The 14,975-nt window shown below is 37.7% G+C and overlaps 1 long non-coding RNA gene across 1 annotated transcript; it reads left to right on the top strand.

The window, feature by feature from the left end:
* Positions 1-611: 611 nt before the first annotated feature.
* LOC311080495 lies at positions 612-7,086 on the top strand. Its single transcript, XR_014605614.1, has 3 exons — positions 612-792; positions 1,961-2,139; positions 5,209-7,086. It is a non-coding gene; the product is annotated as an uncharacterized lncRNA (long non-coding RNA).
* The last annotated feature ends 7,889 nt before the right edge of the window (positions 7,087-14,975 follow it).

The following is a 14,975-nucleotide window of genomic DNA, read 5'->3' as shown; positions in this document are numbered from 1 at the left end:
CAGTACAATAAATGTTATATTAAAATAATGAAATTGATATTTTAGTTTATGATCCATTTTCTGTTCTATTCATTTGCATAAGTGTAGTCCTTTAACTTATTTTATACTAAATTTAGTTTCAGTCCTCAAATTTTGCTTGCGTGATAAAACATTAAACCAGAGGTTCTCAACTCTGGCCCTAAGGTCCACTTTCCAGCAGAGTTTTGCTCCAACCCTTATCAAAGGGCCAGAGTTGAGAACCCCTTCATTAAATGCATACAATTGTCTTTTTCTTTGCCACTTCCTTATAGTCTTACATTGTCTCCTTTGGTAGATGTTGATGCAGCCTCCATTCAACGGATTATACCACTGTTTAAAGGAGGACTGTCTGGCAGTGTGGTAACAGTCCTCAGCCTGTTATTTAGTGTCATACAGATACATGCATGCAAACAAATACATGTATGCGTGTTTGGGCATGACCATGCATACATATACACACATTCAGACAACCTACTGTCCCAGAGACAAAAAACATGAATTCCTGTAATGCTTAAGCCACAACCTGTCATCATCAGTCCACAAACTGCCTCAGTTACAACACTGTTCTCTTTCTCTCTTTAGCTCGCTCTTTCTTTGTCTTTTACTTTTGCTTGTTGAAAGACTCTATAGCACTGGATTTAGCTGCAGATATTACAGGACTCGGGCTTATATATAGTGCAGATCTGCATACCCTAATTATTGTTTCATTTCTCAAAGAAACTTCGAGTTCTTCTGGAAATTAGTATTTTGCTTGGATGTGACTACCGTGTCAAGGTCTGTCAGTTTGTATAATGATGTATGTGTGTGTATTTTCACAAAGTTACAGGCCTGGTGTGTTCTCTGAGAATCAGATTTTGCCTGTGCGCGTACATGATGATGCTTTTGATGATGTTGACTCAATGTTAGTGATGAAGGACTATAGGCAGTAACGGTGTTAGAGAGATGTGCTATAACTGGAAAAGGCATCAGAGAGAGAGAGTGAAAAGAGTTTGGGGTTTTTTGGTTTTAAGGTTTATGAATATAATCACCCCCGTAGACACAAAGAAGAGCTTTTGGGGTTCTGTGATTTTATGGACCGCTAGAAGAGAAACATTCAGCAGGAAGAAAAACCGCAATGGCTAAATAATAACACAGCACGGGGGACCACTTTCCCCTGAGAGCATCCGCAACACTCTCTCTCCCGCTTTCTTTCTCACTCTCGCTCTCTCTCTCTTTTGCCCATGTGTAATTTACAGTATAAACATTGTGTGTCTGTGCTCATTCTCTGTGGCCCTCTGGTGCCGGTCTGACTAACACAATCTCCCATTTTCCCTCCCTTCCTCTCTATTCAGCCCTATTTACAGTGCTCACTGCCTCCACAACCAGCGCTGACCAATCAGCGGTCACTTTGGTGCCATTTAGATATTATTCTGTCCAATTAGACGTGTGGTAAAGCTAAAGATAGATCCTGTTGAATAGACCTGGTGCCTGTATTGATGGCCATTTATGCCAAGCCTGCCACGTTAAAAAACCCAGTGACCTCCCGACAAGACGGAGCCTCTTCGTGCTAGTGATTTAACTCGCTCTTCGTTAAAACCTCTCAATCGAATAATTATACCACCATGTGGAATTGAACAGAATGGTGTTGTGTTGTAAAGCTCTCAATTGCCATGCGAGTTTTGCCTACAGCTTGTCTATAGAACAGAGGACAAGTTAATTGATAGGCTACCTTATCTGGCAAAATTTCAAGTTGTGTTAAGATGTTCACTAAATAATTGCTAAAAGTCATTAAGAAGATTTTGAGTTACTAATTACTATAGGATTATAAGTAAATGCAACAGTAAAGTGTTTCTTCATTCTTGTGCCTGATGTGATAAGAGTAAAGATAAAGGGGAGACCGCCAGGCAGAAATACTTACTGTTTACTTCATTAAGTATTTATCAGACTCTGTTTATTTTTTAAGGAAAGTTCCCAGGTTTGAGTTTCAACTGAGCCAGGAGGCTTTTCTGTGTGAAGTTTGCATATTCTTCCCATGTTGCAGTGGGTTTCCTCCGGTTGCTCCAATGGATCGGCCATCCATCCAGTGTTTCCCTGCCTTTGGCCAAGACACTGATAGGCTCCAGAATCCCCTACATACCTTAGGTAAACAACTTAAATTTCATTGCTATTGTTTTAGAAAAATATATGACAACATAACCTAATAGTGGGGCTTTATTTCTACTAAAGGCATCTACCACAACATTTTAAACATTTAACCATGTATTATTTAGATTTGAATAATCTAAATTTAAATTTGATTATTTAGACAGCAAAAATTGAAAAGTTAACATCCAACAATAACAAATTATTGTTTTGGGCAACAGAAATTGAAATGGCCAGAACATTTCAAATTCTCTACTCAAAATTTGAAATGGCATTCTTTCTCTGATGACTTCAGTCAAGACCACCCTCTGTTTTTTCTTTCCCTCATTCAATATTCTGTCATATTTCACATAATACGTAAAAAATACATTTCACAAAATTATAATTTCAGAGTTAAACCCTGGTTAAAACCAGTTCACTGCTCTTTGCACTGCTGACTAACAACTTGGACTTTGAAATATTGAAATATAGTTCTTGACTGTGACCACTTTCTTGGTGTTTTCTTAGCATGCTTAGTACGCTTGGCCTTTTCAAATCTGACACACACAAAACTGACACTCACACCTCAGAGAAAATATTAATGCATGAAATTCTGTGTTGCGGGAGTCTGTAACAGTCTTGTGGTGCACATAAGGACAGGATCACTGTGGCCTGAATGAAGGGTGTGTGTTTTTTCTTGCGGTTTGTTCATTGCTAGGATTAGATTGTAGAGTTCTAATACATATTAGATGCTATTATTGTGTTATTGCCAGTGATTTAGCCTCTGATAACTCATATAAAATGACGTTTCCCTGTGTATTTGTGAATGACGTTCGCCAGCGTGTAGAGAAAGGTGGGATGTGAGACGTGCATGCTGGGAGTTTTATTCTCTCATATAAACTCTGCTTGAACTTACACTGCTTGCGCGTGTACAACTTCCTGCCAAAAAGCATCCCGGAGGATGATGGGACACTCAGGTTGAACCAGAGCTGACATCACTAGCACGCTTTGTGTCATAGCGCCCCATTCTGCATCTCTGTAACCCTATAACCTTTAATCAAGAGTGTCTGTAATACAAGACCTTTGCATATCCGATATATGAGAGGCCCTCTTTAGAGTGCAGAGAAAGGAAATTGCTAGCAAACGTTTGGGAAAAAATTGGATTATATCACTGTAATTGTTGCTAATTAGAATTGTTGAGCCAAATCTTTTGAGAGCTTTAATAAATAAAGAAACAAAGAAACACATGCTTTCTGACCAAAGCCAAAGGGTTCAAGAACTTAAAACAACTGCCATATATTTATTGATTTATATTTGTGTAGTAAGAAAAGGTGGAGAGAGATGAGAAGGCGATATGGAGAGCACAGGCAAGCTATCATATAGTTTGTGTAATTACGGGTCTGAAAGCAGGCACGTGTTAAAGCACACCTGTGTTTGTGATGTGCGTGTGTGCACACATTTGTTCTCACAGATCTGTATATAAAAGATGTTTTTGCCTCAGTACTGAGCTTTTCTGTTACGGATGATTTATTGTTGCTCTCCACAGACCAGCAGATATGAGAGATGATCTCATTTGATAACGCCCACAGGTTTATGATTTAGGATCTCACTTCTGTGAGAGACGGTGGAGGTCTGTGATGTTGGGAATGTGGGGTCATCCTCTGGATGCAGGATACTCAGGCCATTCAATTTGCAGTTTTTTTGTTGTTGTTGTATCGTGTGTCATTTCAGAGCAAAAGCTAAAGAATGTCTTCATTTGTTTACTGCTTCAGGCATCTGTGGCCGAAAGCCAGGTATATATGACACTGTTGATGCCACAGACAGGCACAGTTTTTATAGACACATCTCAGTTTTAATTAAAGAAAAGAGCTCACTCCTGCCCCCTCCCCCCAAATGTAAAGAGCTATATGACATTTCAGTGGTGGATGCATGTTTTATGTTATAATTCCAGCATATGCATCCTAAGCACAATAGCAGGTGTACATTTTGTTTTCAGAAATATTCTCCTATATTTTTACTGCGTAACTGAAGTGTGGCTTTTTACAGAAAATCAAGTGATCAAGATTTTAATAATCACTGCAAATTATAAAATGGTCATCAGGTGGTGACCATCGAGAATTATTACAAATTTGATGATTGTGAAATCTAATTCAAATGAGGGAAACCACATTTAACTATTAATAGTAATTAATTTACCTGAAAAGTGTTCTGTAGCTGAACTGCTAAAATAGTCTAACATACACACTACTGTTTTGTAGTTTGGGGTCAGTAAGAAGTCACTTTTTCTCACCAAGGCTGCACATTATTTATTTTTATTAATAAATAAAAACAGTAACTGTTTTAATATATTTTAAAATATAATTTATTCCTGTGATGGAAAAACTATTTCAGCATCATTACTCCAGTCTTCAGTGCCACGTGATCCTTCAGAAATCATTCTAATATGCTGATTTGCTGCTCAAGAAACATTACTTATACATGTTGACACCTGTTGTGGAACTGTTTTCAGGATTGTGTAATTAATATAAAGAACAGCATTTATTTGAAATAGTAATGTTTTGTAAAGTTATAATGTCTTTATTGTCACTGTTAATGCAATCGAATGCATCAGTGCTGAATAAAAGTGTTAATTTCTTTCAAAAAAAAAAAAAAAAAAAAAATCTTACTGACCCCAAACTTTTGAAAGGTATTGTAAGCCTCACATCATTTTGCCAAAAAGTGGTTAATAGTTAGCGTTATTCCACTGTTAACATTATATTAACATTATTTTATTTAGCTTCATAAAGCTTATATTATAAATATTTTATTGCATTTATATTGAATATTCTATTGATTTCAGCATGACGCACAGCAAATGCTGTGGTCTGTTAAAATGGAACTGAATTACTGAATTAATATGCTCTGCAAACGCAAGATTGGCTGAGCATGAAGGCATACTGCATAAATGACTGCCATGATTCTGGATGTCTTATTTGTTTTTCTGCTGAAGAGCCTGTGCTCTTCAAAGTGTGTCTGGTAATTGGGATCTTTTTATTTGAGCTACAAGATGGATGTGTGCGTGTATCTTGTGTAACTCTGTTCCTGTTTCAGATCTCCTATTTTCCGCTGTCTGGGACGCTCCGTTGAGAGGCAGACTGTATTTACAAGCAACATGGCAAGGAAGGATCTTATTATGCCGTCAGAGATCTTGTTTTTCAAGAGGGTCACTAAAGGGCATGTCTATATAGTAGCCAAGCAGCTGTCACTAAGATAGAGAACTACAGTATAGAAACTCTTTCCTGCAGGATGGATGATAGCTTAAAGTGTGATCATTTGATTTGACAACTTCTACTTAGTGGTGTACCGCAAATCCCGGATGCCCCCTGCTGAGCATGAGACAGGGTCCCGCCCACAAATAGTAGCCCCTATTATCATTGATGGAGAGACAGTGATGTTATTTTGGGAAATGTAGTCTCCTCTTAAATACTGCTTTCTTTATTTATCATTTTCATTGCTGAAATATTATCTGTCCGTTTTTCAGGATTTGTCATTTACAGTAAACGAAGGATGGTTATAGCTCTGGAGTTTTAACATTTTAATCATTATATCATGACATAAGCAAGAGGGAAGTGATTACACGATTCTAATAAGTTCTGATGACAGGACAGCATTCAACAAATGCAAAAATGCATGATAAGTTGTTTTCTGCAGTTCTGATTCCCATGTAAATGCATTTAGGCTGACTGTGCAGCATTTAAAAGGCAGGTAGTAAATCACTGTATATTATCATAACAATGGCCATACAGCTTTAACAATAAAGGTGCTTTATTGGCATTTATGCTTCCATTAAGAACCTTTAACATCCATGGAACCTTTCCATTGCACAAAAGTTATTTTATAGTGACATTTTTTATTTTTTTAAATATTTTTTTAAATATTAAAATGTTCTTCACACTAAGAAAAAGAGGTTCTTTTTAGAACTTTTCTCTGGGATCGTTGGGGAGCCCAATGTGGTTCTCCTTCTGCCATTGCTGCGAGCCCCCCTTTTGGAACCTTTATTTTTAAGAGTGTAGTGCTCATTCTAAACCCAGACTTTAGAGACACTTCTTCTGAGATACATCTACTAGAAAATCTTCACAGATCTCAGTGTTATATCTTACACACTTTTAAATGATACATTTTCAAATATCTCAGGAAGTGGGTCTGTGAGTGTGTGACTACAGATCATTAGTCAAAGATGACCACACACACAGACACCTTCAAAAGAAATCCGGTATTGTTGTGATATCTTTTTAGGGATGTGCAAAAAAACACTGTCATCTAATCAGACCAAAAGCCCTGTGTAATTAAGCTGTTTCAGGTTGTCTTCACACCCATCAGATGCGTTTCTCTGGGGGCCATTTATATAAGAAACATAAACATCTAACATAATGGACCAGAATGCATGAGGTCTTGGGATGCGTTTTTAAAACATGTATTTAACTTGACATGTGCACAGTGCTAAAACAGTAATTCAATGGCCAAAATGATCTCCTGCACTATTCAAATGTAGGGGTCGGGGCGATATCTTTTTATGTTTCAATGTCAGCAGGGCTACATTTATTTGATCAAAATTGATCCTAATTAAATTGAAATATTTTTACATTTTAAAATGTAATTTATTCCTGTGACGTCAAAGATGTATTTTCAGCAGCCATTGTGCTGCATTCAAGATGACAACACGTGACATTCTATTCGGAGCCGTTCACGTCCTGACTGGGAATTCTGGGTTTCTATGGCACAACTATCAACGGCTAAATTAAACTGCAGTAGTCAGGTGGTACAGCGGTCACATGGTACAAAGTAGGAGCTCTCAGACAATTCCTATCTTACATGCTGTAATTACGACCTCTACGAGGACGTGAACGCTTTTTACAAGTTCAAATTGTTTGTAATTTCAAATTGTTGTAATTACGACATGACTTGAACGCATTACTCCAGTTTTTAAGAGTCACATGATCCTTTAGAAATCATTCTAATACTGATTTGCTGCTCAAGAAACATTTCTTATTATTATCAATATTGAAAACAGTTGTGCTGCTTAATGTTTTTGTGGAAACTGATACATTTTGCTTCAGGATTCTTTGATGAAAACAAAGGTCTAGAACAGCATTTATTTGAAATATAAATATTTGATAACATTATAAATGTTTTTTACTGTCAATATTGATCAATTCAATGTTTCCTTAAAGGAGACATATCATGCTTTTAAATTGTTCCTTTTTACATATAAATCATACATTTGTAGTCTATATAAAACGGAACTGCAATGCTTGGGTCTGATTTCCTCATTATTATAGCTCCACAGGCCCCTTTTCTGATGTGCGTCTGAGAGCAACTCGTTTTGGTGCGGTCTCTTTAAATACAATTGACTCCCTTCAATTGAGACACTTCATACCCCGCCCACACTCGGTTCAACTCCACCCCGTTCGGCCATTTTTGTAGTTTGATGGCAGAGATACGATTATCTAGCGGCACAGAAACTTTTTATTCACACGTTATTAACAAAATGTCAACAACGGAAGACTTGTCCAGCCAGCCTTACATGTTCGAGCCAGAGCCAGAGTCGGAGCAGGAGCAAGATGAAAATGAAGACGACGAACCTGTAGAACAACGTCTTCATATGGATGTATCGCAATGGTGTGTACTGTATTTGCACATGAAACTTTGGTCTTCCGACCTTTTACCACTGTGTTAATTTATTTTGATTAATATGTGCGAGGGAGAGAGAGCAAGACAGCGTCTAGTTTGGAGACGATGATGTCTTGTTTACACTTTCGCCTGGCTCTGAAGAGAGAGAGTGAGCGCGCGCGCGACCGGGTCTCTCTCTCTGCTCGTTCTTTCAGTTAAACATGCGCCCTGTCACAAGTGCGGCAGTTCATCTACATTAGACGGTGTAATGAAGCGTGTGGGTTACTACATCCAACAACCGAACATTTTAACTTACCCTCTCGTAACTTCTGCATCCTTTAGCTTGGACTACAAAATTGCAGCGAGAAATAAAAATGGCGGATTGCTCGAAGTGTTGGGCTGGAAGTCAATGTCCTTATTTGGCAGTTCCGCTGCAAATACTGTGACGTAATAGTTCAAAAAACGTCATAGATAACAGAAAAATCGGAACAGGTTGAAAAATATGACCAAAACAGAATATAAAGATATCAACGAAGCACCTGAAGAGAATAATTTCATATTTTCTGTACTTCTAAACACTCCAAATATACAACAAAATGCATTTAAGGGCTAAAAAAGTGCATTTGGCATGATATGTCCCCTTTAATATTAAAATAAATAATATTTAAAAAAAAAGATCATACAGACCCCAAACTTGGTAGAATGGTAGTGTAACTGAGGTGCTAAAGGGAATGCATTCAAAAACTCTGATTACAGCACCATTGCTAAAATATAAAAACTTTAAATATATATATATATTAAACTAGACGACCTCACTAATCATAGTCAATCACGCAAGCATTGTGACCATTTCCCATTTTGCTCAGTCTTTTATCATATATTAATTTCTTTTGGTGGATCCTCATTATTTGATTTTCTAGCTGTTTTTTATTTATTTATTTGGTCTTAATATTTTTACTTAAAAGAATTACAAAGATATTTTCTCCAAGGTGACAAACCCACTGCTAGCAGCTTAGGCCATGTTCAGTGTTTACGTGTCTTCTGTCTCTAGGATGTGGTGGCATGTTTTCACGAAGGTGTTTGGGTGAATGTGAGCCTCAGTCACTGTGTCCATTGTGTGAGTTCAACCCAGCATATAGACACTTTCCTTCTGCTCCAGGATCTTTCAAACAACCTTTTAATACCCATTACTGGACCGCCTTCAGAGCAAACATCACTAATGATGAACAAACTCAACATAAGTTCATATAACCACCCAAACCATTGGCTTCCCTTTTGAAGATCACCCTTAGTGCAGACAATACTTTCACATGCAACTGTTATTCTTTCACTTTCCTCTCTTTCTTTCTCTCTCATGCATACACTCATTCATTTTCTCATTCATTGTCTATTTTTTTCTGTTCCTTCTCTTTTCCATAAACTCCTTCCACTGTGCTGTGCAAAGTTCACAGATAAGGTAGTGTGTGCCTTCAGAGCCATATAGACCTCACCTGCGCACAAGGTCATCCTTAGCTGAACTGGTGTCAGCCTGTGACCCAACTTCCACCACAACCCATTCTTTTTTTTCCTAGTCTGTGCTGTTCAAGCTGTCCAGTCATTACATAAGTGCATAAAGACGCCATTCAGTCCAAGAACAGACTGCTCATTTCTGTGTACTTCAAACTTAGTTTATATAACAATTGACGCAGCCCAAAAAGGGGGCTTGGAACAACGGGGTCCAAAGTCCAAACATTAAGTCCCGAGCTGCAAATATCAAAACAGACTTTAAAACCTTTGTTTGTGAGGACAATTCCTCCACGGCCAAGTTGTTTGATCAGCGCTGGCTGAGGCTTAGTCCTCTGTTCACACATCGATTATGCTCCGAGTAGACTTTCGCACAGCTCAGGTTAGAGACGTGAGCCAGGCGAGGCCCTCAGTGGAGCTGAAGTGAACACAGTAAAATAAAAGACCAGAATATGAGACTCTCTAGTGAGTCAGTCAATTTTTCAGTGTGATGACATACCACTCCAAACCTGTGATTTCACATGCAGCCTGTTTAGTTTTCAGAATAACTCTATACTCTATCTTTGCCATTATAACATTGCCATTATAACATCATAATGCATGTCTTGTATCTCAGGAACAAGGTGTATATATGTGTGTGTGTGTGTGTGTGTGTGTGTGTGTGTGTGTGTGTGTGTGTGTCAGGCTACGTTCACACTGCAGGCTGAAACGACCCATTTCCGATTTTTTTGCCCCTATGCGACCTGTATCTGATCTTTTCATGACAGTCTGAACGACACAGATCCGATCTTTTGAAATGCGACCCAGGCCACTTGGGTATGTAGTCCCAAATCCGATACATATCCGATCTTTTGAAATGCGACTTCAGTCTGAACGGCCAAGTCGCATGTATCCGACCCGCACGTCATTGATACGCGAAAAACGTCATAATTCTGCGTTGAAGTAGTCGTCGGTTTGAAAACGGACTACATATTCGTCGAGCTGAGGTAAATCTGCCGAACGGATCGACCTCGACGAGCCCGTTAATTAAAAAAATAAATAAAAGCCCACGGCCACCATCATTATATATGACTAACGTTATGTTCACTTATTTGTGCTGATATTAGATAGGTCAGCAGCTGCTGTCTGGCTCTTGTGTAACGGTCGCTGCGCGCGCTCGTGTGTGTGTGTGAGAATCACAGTTAGTTGAAGTTTAGCTACTTCCGCAAACAACAAGTGACGTCGTTTACCGTTGAGTACTCTTCTGCGCATGCGGGTCACTTCTGGGTCATTTATGGTCATTTCACGTTCACACAGGAGATTTAATTGGAAATGTGAACGGCCTTGCAAAAAAATCGATTTTTTTCAAAAAATCGGAATTGAGCATTAAGCCCTGCAGTGTGAACGCAGCCATAATGTTTTTTTTTTCTGCTTTATCTTATTAAGGCAGTCCTCCTGCTTATATTGTTGAACTCTGCATGTGTGAATGACAATATGAGTATGCCTGGAAGTGTGAATTTCTGTGTGTACTTTTCAGTACTGGTCAACCTCAGAGTGGACCAAGAGAGCTCATGTTTTCAATCATTAACACAAGAAGCATTATACACAGTGTTTAAATCTAACCAAGAAAAATAGAATGTGTTTGTCCTTCTGCTGTCGAGTGGGAGTTTATCCTTAGCAGCCGTGGTCAATGTCCACCCAGCCAGCCAGGAAAGCATGCTGAGGAATTCTGCTGCATGCCAGTAGAACAAGACACACACACACACACACACACACACACACACACACACACACACACACACACACACACACACACACACACACACACACTCAAAATTTTGATGTGATTCCTATTTTTACCAATGGTTGCCTATTTATTATAAGATTTTAAAATGGAAACATTTACAAATTTCAAATTCAGATTATTTTAGCTATCGGAACCTGGATGGTGTAGCAGATACTGTATTCTTCACAAGTAATCGTGTGTATTTTTACATAAAGTGTGGTTCTACCACACGTACATTTACTTACGTTTTCACTGAAACGTACAATATTGACAGTATTAAAATCATGGTATTAATATTTTGATTCAATTGTATTCAATTGTCATATTAAATTATTAATTTCACATTATGTTTTCAGTCGCATTTATTAAGTGCGGTTTACTCATCTACTTTATATGAAATCATCATAACATTTAGCTCTCTTCTGTGACTTCTGCTGCAGACTCGTTTCGAAAGACTAGACTACACTTTAAACCCTTAAAATGAATAGCATTTCTGCAATCATTTAAGTCTTGTTTATCATGCAATATTTATTTTGTTTGCGTTTTCTCAGTATAGTCCTATGCTGTGACTGAGAACCATAAATTACGCACACACAAAAAACGCGTCATAAATTCACAAAAGTAATAATAAAAATTTGTGAGCTGTAATCCACATCTTTACAATGGGTTTGGGGTAGAGGTAAGGAATCTATATAATTTATCTATAAAAGTGGTAAAAGGGCAGTTATACAAATATCTTTGAAAGATTTGAAAATATTTTGCGTTTCTTTAGCTGTAAATACGTAATAATATTGTACGTTTCAGCATCTATCCAAACGTACAAAAATGTACGTTTTGCACCTGAAAATATTACGCATTTATACCTACGTATTAACAATGAGATCAGGCTGCTTTATTTTACTCCACAGAGGAAACTGAACTCATCTTCATCTTCACTCATCAAACCGAAACTTGTTGAATCAGAATCTGACTTACCACTGAAGCCAGACTACAGTCTTGCTTCTGTAAAAGCCAACAGACCTCAGACTGAAACTAATGGACAAAGAGACAGACAGAACGACAGAGAGATTAAAGTGGAGGAGAGTGGAAATGTCTGAATTGTCTGAGTCTGTGGCATATCCCTTGACATAATAAGACATATTTACCCATGAACATACTCGAACACATTTCTCATACTAACCATTATATTTAGTCAAAAACACATTGAATTCTTCTATATTATAAGACCATTCCCCCAATCCACTTTCCCTTCTTCATCAATGCATGTCTGGAGTGCTGAGATGAGGCTCTGGTCACAGCCACCAACCGTCCAGACAGAGACTCTCTGAGTGCATTGGCTTTAGAGGAGGAAGTCCAGAGCCTTGGAGATGCTATCACTACCAACCAGCTGAGACCAGAGCGGAAACCAGAACAGAAACAAAGAGAGACAGAAAGAGAAAGAAACAGTCGTGGGTTTTGGGGGGTGGTTAATGGAAATAAAAGACAGGCAACAGATCATAATTCTTCAAAAGGGCAATCTAGGCTCAGAGCCAGTCTGTCATACAAGTAACATGACATGCGATGAATTCTCAGTGGTGAGCGCACACACACTCATGCACAGAGAAACAATTTCCTGTATGGATGTGCCTGAAGCTAAATAACTTATTTGGAAAAGCGTGAATAATGGCTTTAAAAATAATAGATTTTTTTTTATTGTCTCTGTTTAAATTTTTTTGAAATCGATATACTTCTGCTTCTGTCTCTGACTTGATCCTCAAGCATGCTTGCATTCTGATTACTGTGTATGAGTTTTTGACCAGTAAGATCAATCTCTTTCTTTTAGCTTTTTTTTGTCTTAATTTTACATAAAGGTTGTAATGAATGAATAATTTAAAAGATATATACAAGGAATATTTGCTATTATGGAAGCATTTAAAGTATTGTATAGTATATAACAAAAGAATTTAGTACTTTCTAAAAATTGCCCTTTTTTGTTTCTTCTGACCAATACATTTACAGGTAATATCTTCTCTGCACACCCCAAATTCCCAGAAACGATTGCTGTCGTCACCGTCACACAAACCGAAATCCAGGTCAACACACGAGAGCTGCCCGACTGGCTCTCTGTCCAATCAGTGCTTGATGTGTATATGACTGCTTATTGATGTAATATTGTCATGTAATTTGCTGATTCATATGGAGTTTCCAGTTAACGTCTGAAACTGCAATCAGTCCCGACACCAAGATCAGGTCTGACTGGCTGCTGCACGGCAGATTTAGAGGATTATGAAGACAATAGGCTCAGACCTTTTGAAGCTGGTCTGTTACCGCTGTGAGATCACGTCTTGGATGTTTGTGTATTTCAAGAAAAATAGGATACGAGTGGGAGTGTTTGTGGCTGTTTGAATGTTCATGTGTCAGAGAGAGCAATACTGAGACTGATCGCTCCATCAGTTAGCACTCTTTCTCCCTGTGGTGTGTGTGTGTTTATGTGCGTGCATGTGTGAGATTACGGTTTAGGGCTTTGGTTGGCAGTGTGGTGCCATGTCTTATTCTCCTTGATTTATGATAGTTGAGAAGGAAAACTCCCATAATCCCCCATCTCTCATTGTCAATACCATAATACCACAAACACACAGCAAACACAAACACATTCTAAAGAACATCTTATTGATACTCGTTCTCTCTCATCATCTCTCTTTTCCATATGTATTTTCTCCCTTACTGTGATTGTAGTGTGTTCATGTCCGTGTGAGTATTTGAGCATTTGTGTGATTGATAGAGTCGGTTGGTTCTCCTCAGCTAACCCTGTTGGTTGGCTCATCTCAGGGTGTGTGGGTCTCATGCCACTCCCCTAAAACCTCTTAAAACACTCCACCCCCTCAAATCCCTCACATTCCTGCCTACACACACACACACACACACACACACAAATACTGTGATAGTGTATGATGTTCAGTCCTCTCTCCATGGCACCCTACCACCAAAACATGGCACTTGTGGAATCTGGACAATTTTTAGGTTATTATGAACAGTGTCAAAGGGGATCTCCAATGTTAAGTTACACTAATTAATGCAAAATCTTAGCATACATTAGTACGGTTCATTTACAGGAAACTGAGCAAAGACCAGCAGCATTCCTATGTAAATGCTTATTAACAAGCTATTGATGTTCTTGATTTGTTAGATTTTTATTTTTTATTTTTTTATTTTTAAGGAAATTGAATGTTAGTAGTGGGGCATGTTGTCACATTACATGAGGTATTTTGTCATAATGGAACTTGTCCGTTATAGGCTTTTCAATAAAATGTAAACTGTGAAGCAATTCATAAAACAGCAAATATACACTAACAAAAGTTTTGAGTCAGTAAGATTATTTAATGTTTTTGAAAAAGTCTCTTATGCTCACCAAGGCAACTTAAAATAACTTTTAAAAGATATTGTATATACTCTAGTCTTCAGTGTCACATGATCCTGGTGCTCAAGAAGCATTTAATTATTATCAATGTTGAAAACAGTCATGCTGCTTGATATTTTTGTGGAAACCATGATACATTTTATTTCTGGATTCTTTGATGAATAAAAAGTTCAAAATAACTGCATTTATTTGAAACAGAAATCTTTTGTAACATTATAAATGTCTTTACTGTCACTTTTGATCAATTTAATGCATTTTCCTTGATGTATTAATTTTTGTCAAAAAAAACAAACAAAACAAACCTCTTACTGTCTTTTAATATCTTTACTCTCTTTACTGACTTTTAAATGGTAAAGGTGACATACGTCAAAATTTCAAATAGCTGTTTTGGCAAACAAATATTGTAATTAATAAATTAACTTATTATTTAACATTTAAATTGAATGTGACAATTTTCCCCTAACCTGACATTAAAATGAAGGAAAAAAGAGCTGATTTAGACCTGCGACCAGGGTTCAGTATCTCAGTTAAAATGTATCTTCA

Source organism: Abramis brama (genome assembly GCF_963993115.1).
Source record: "Abramis brama genome assembly, chromosome: 3".
Classification (NCBI taxonomy): domain Eukaryota; kingdom Metazoa; phylum Chordata; class Actinopteri; order Cypriniformes; family Leuciscidae; genus Abramis; species Abramis brama.
This window is presented reverse-complemented; position numbering and strand designations above follow the sequence as displayed.